Raw genomic sequence first — 4,928 nt, forward strand, 5'->3', positions numbered from 1 at the left:
ACTTTAAGGGTAGCCACAGACTTAAAGGCAGGGGCAAGAGACTTTAAGAGCCCCTTAAAGTCTCTTGCCCCTGCCTTTAAGTCTGTGGCTACCCTTAAAGTTAGTATGACTTACTTAATGTCCTCCTAAGTAATTCAAAGTAACTTTAAGAATAACCTAAGGAGCTCAGATGAACTTTAAGAACTTTATTCTTAAGTTCTTAAAGTTCGTCTGAGCTCCTTAGGTTATTCTTAAAGTTACTTAGGAGGACATTAAGTAACTCAGAGTGACTTTAAGGGTAGCCAGAGACTTTAAGGCCTCTTAAAGTCTCTCATCCCTGCCTTTAAGGGCGAGGGGGGCGTCGGGGGCAGGCCTGGAGCCGACTGGCTCCCTCGGGGGGCGTGGGGCGGGCCTGGCCAATGGGAGGACGGGAAGCCTTTCTGCTCCCTAGACTAAGTAAATTCTGTGGGGACAGAAATTCTGCAAGGCTTTTTTGTCCCCACAGAATTTACTTAGTCTAGGGAGCAGAGAGGCTTCCCGTCCTCTCATTGGCCAGGCCCGCCCCACGCCCCCCCGGGGAGCTAATCGGCTCCAGGCCTGCCCCCCAACGCCCCCCTCACCCTTAAAGGCAGGGATGAGAGACTTTAAGAGGCCTTAAAGTCTCTGGCTGCTCTTAAAGTTACTTTTGAGTTACTTACTGTCCTCCTAAGTAATTCAAAGTAACTTTAAGAATAACCTAGAGAGCTCAGACCAACTTTAAGGCCTTAAGAGCTTTATTCTTAAGTTCTTAAAGTTCATCTGAGCTCTTTAGGTTATTCTTAAAGTTACTTTGAATTACTTAGGAGGACAGTAAGTAACTCAAAGCAACTTTAAGGGCAGCCAGAGACTTTAAACCCCTTTAAGTCTCTTGCACCTGCCTTTAAGTCTGTGGCTACCCTTAAAGTTGCTTTGAGTTACTTACTGTCCTCCCAAGTAATTCAAAGTAACTTTAAGAATAACCTAAGGAGCTCAGACGAACGTTAAGAACTTTATTCTTCAGTTCTTAAAGTTCAACTGAGCTCTCTAGGTTATTCTTAAAGTTACTTAGGAGGACATTAAGTAACTCAGTGACTTTAAGAGCAGCCAGAGACTTTAAGGCCTCTTAAAGTCTCTCATCCCTGCCTTTAAGGGCGAGGGGGGCGTTGGGGGGCAGGCCTGGAGCCGATTGGCTCCCCAGGGGGGCGTGGGGCGGGCCTGGCCAATGAGAGGATGGGAAGCCTCTCTGCTCCCTAGACTAAGTAAATTCTGTGGGGACAGAAATTCTGCAAGGCTTTTTTGTCCCCACAGAATTTACTTAGTCTAGGGAGCAGAAAGGCTTCCCGTCCTCCCATTGGCCAGGCCCGCCCCACGCCCCCCGAGGGAGCCAGTCGGCTCCAGGCCTGCCCCCGACGCCCCCCTCGCCCTTAAAGGCAGGGATGAGAGACTTTAAGAGGCCTTAAAGTCTCTGGCTACCCTTAAAGTCACTCTGAGTTACTTAATGTCCTCCTAAGTAACTTTAAGAATAACCTAAGGAACTCAGACGAACTTTAAGAACTTCAGATTAAGGCCTTAAAGTTCATCTGAGCTCTTTAGGTTATTCTTAAAGTTACTTTGAATTACTTAGGAGGACATTAAGTAACTCATAGTAACTTTAAGGGTAGCCACAGACTTTAAGGCCTCTTAAAGTCTCTCGCCCCTGCCTTTAAAGGCAAGGGGGGGGCGTCGAGGGCAGGCCTGGAGCCGACTGGCTCCCCGGGGGGGCAGTGGGGAGACCTGGCCCAACCAGACCCACTCCGACCCACCTGAGTTTGGGGGCAAAAAAACCGCGGTGGTTCAGACACGGGCCCAGAGCTGAGTTTATGCCCCAACCGTTGCTGCTGTGATCAACGCCGGTGTCCAGCCGCAGCAGTGTCATGGCCCCAGGGCCTGAACTCGCGGCCGGAGAAGCAGCTCGCCCAGGAGGGGAGGCCGCTCTGCCCCAGGGCTTGGGGACGGGGGGGGTCCCGGGCGGCTCCCCGACGCGCTGCCGTGGCTTCCGTGGTGGCGGCTGCGCTGCAAGGGAAAGACAAGGTGTCACCACTGCAGCCCTTGGCTGGAGCAAGGAGCCTCTCCTCCCCCCCTCGATGCAGCCCCCTCCCCTCTGCCCCCCCAAAGCACCCCCCAACGTATCCCCCCCGATGCACCCCCCCCTCTTCAACATGCCCCTTCCCCGATACTGCCCCCTCCCTGATGCACCCCTTCCCCTCTGCCCCCCCCAAGTGCCCCTTCCCTGATGCATCCCCCCCCCACGATGTACCCCAATGTGCCCCCTCCCCAAAGCAGCCCCCAAAGAGCCGCTTCCCCAATGCACCCCCTGACGCACCCCCCCAATGTGCCCCCCTCAAGTGCCCCCTCCCCTATACGCCCCTTCCCAGATGCAGCCCCCTCTCCTCCACCCCCTCAAAGCGCCTCTTCCCCGATGCACCCCCCCACTGCACCCCCCCAACGTGCCCCTTCCCTGACACGGCCCCCCCATGCAGCCCCTGCCCCGATGCAGCCTCCTCCCTGATGCACCCCCTCCCCTCTGCCTCTCCCAAAGGGCCCCTTCTCCAATCGCCACCTCAAATGACACCCCCCAATGTGCCCTCCCATGTGCCCCCTCCCCATGCACCTCTTCCCTGATGCAGCCCCCTCCCCGATGCAGCCCCTTCCCCAGTGCAGCCCCCTCCCTGACACACCCCCTCCCCTTTGCCCCCCCCGAAATGCCCCTTCCCCGATGCACCCCCTCCTTGACACCCCCCCCAATGACCCCCCCCGATTTACCCCCTTCTCAGCGTGCCCCCTCCTCTATGCGCCCCTTCCCAGACGCGGCTCCCTCCCTGATGCAGCCCCCCCCCCCCGCAATGTGCCCCTTTCCCGATGCAGCCCCCCCCCGTGCCCCCTTCCCGATGCAGCCCCCCCCCCCCGATGCAGCCTCTTCCCCAATACAGCCCCCGCCTTCCCCGAAGCTGCCCCCACCTCCCCGATGACCCCACCACCACCACCACCACCACCCCGATGCGGTCCCTTCCCCGATGCCCCCCCCCCCCCCCGACGCAGCCCTCCCCCCACGCAGCCTCCCGCCCCCTCCCTCCGTGCCACCTCCCCCCCCCGCTACCCTACCTCCCCGGCGCCCCTCGACCCCCCCGCGCCGCTCCCCGGTGCCGGTGCGGCCTCGTTACCTGCCACCGATGTCGCCACGAGAGCAGAGCGCCGAGCTGCAGCCACCGTCGCCGCCGCCATGACACCGCCCCCGGAAGCGGAAGCAGAGGAGGCACCTGCAGGCCGGGGGCGGGGCCGGCGCAGGCGCAGGGCCGATGGGCAGGGGCAGGACCCGGGGGCGGGGCCAGGGCCCGGGGGCGGGGCCGAGACCCGGGGGCGGGGCCGAGGGGGCAGAGCCGTTAGAGGGGAACCGTTAGGCGGGAGCCGTTGGGCGGCGCGCGCGTAACGGTCGCTGCGCTGGGGCGGGGGCGGGGGGGGGGCAGGAGCCCGGGGTTCCCTGTCGCACACCGGCACCAGCCCCACTGCTGGGGCCGCAGCTAAGCTGGGGCTGTGCAACCCCCACCCCGGACGGGCAGCCCTGCTGCTTCGAGCTCCTCTCCCTCCCTTCACGCGAAGCCCCGCTGCTGCGTGGGGCTGGGGCCAGGCCTCGAGGAGCAGCCGCTGTCATGGCGGCGCTGGCTGAGCCCCACCGCAGCGCCACAGCCGCTGCTCTCGCATCGTTTCCATTCCCCTCCAGCCCCCCTGTTGGTGCCCAAACCCTTCACCTTCCCTGCAGGCACTCGCCAAACCGCCCTCCAAGCCAGGGCCCCTCGTGTGCCCTGCGTTCCCCACCCGAGCACGCAGAGCCCCGCCGTTCCCCTCGGCCGCTGGTCCCGTCTCCCTCTCCACGCACATTCAGAGCTGCTCCACTCCCCTCTGCAGGAGCTTGCTCGACCCCAGACGCCGGAAAGCGGGCGTAGCTGTCGCGTTACCTCTCAGGCCTCGCGGCTCTGCAGAGCTGCCGTCTCCCCGCACGTTTCTGTGCGCGAGCTGCACAGCTCTGGCGGCAGCGTGTCGCTCTGCACTGCGCAGCTCTTGCTCATCTGCCACCTGGAAACCAGACGGACGCGGCAATGAGACCTCCTGGGGCAGCGCACCAAAGCCTGCTCTGCCCTTCCCACCCAGCCGGGAGACCAAAGTGCCTGGAGAACACGCTCAGACCCTCCTGGCACTGATACAGGCAACGTCGCCGAGGGAAACGGCTCTGCACACCTGCATCGCTGCGACAGCTCCCACAAGCAGCACAGGCCGACCTGCTCCCCCAGGGGCTACTTACGGGCTCAGCCCGGGCTCCCTCAGCCTTCGAGTCCAGCTTTCCACGTGGCCCTCGGCCCTTTCAGACTCGTCTTGTCCAATGCTCCCTTTCCAGAGACACGTTGCTCCTGGGGTCGTCTTGTGCCACCCCACTGCTCACAGCCCCAGGCACAGCTTCCCCCACAGAGCACACAGGGATGTTCCCAGCTCTTTCCTCCACAACAAGCAGGGGCACAAACACCCCTCGCCCAACACAGCACCCTGCAGCTGCTGGGGCGTTGCTTCTGCTTTTGGTGGCGGGGGAACAAGGCTGCTCAGCAGCAGGACGGGAGCGGGGCCTTTCGGTGGCGGGCTCAAAATCTTGCACTGAGAGGAGTTACTGCCCTCAGTACAGCCAGAGCGAGGACAAAGCACCTGATCGATTCTTTCACATTCTTTCAGATGTGACCTGTGTTTCTCAATATGCTTCAGCAACTGCACGAGACATGCTACTAGTAAAAGTAGAAAACAACAAGTATTTGAGAGATTTTTGTTGCTCCTCTCTTTAGAGAGGCTCTTTACGGATCCTGTAATAGAATTCACGAGATGGAACAGATGAGGAAATAAAAAGCACAAGA

Source organism: Dromaius novaehollandiae, chromosome 24 (genome assembly GCF_036370855.1).
Source record: "Dromaius novaehollandiae isolate bDroNov1 chromosome 24, bDroNov1.hap1, whole genome shotgun sequence".
NCBI classification, from domain to species: domain Eukaryota; kingdom Metazoa; phylum Chordata; class Aves; order Casuariiformes; family Dromaiidae; genus Dromaius; species Dromaius novaehollandiae.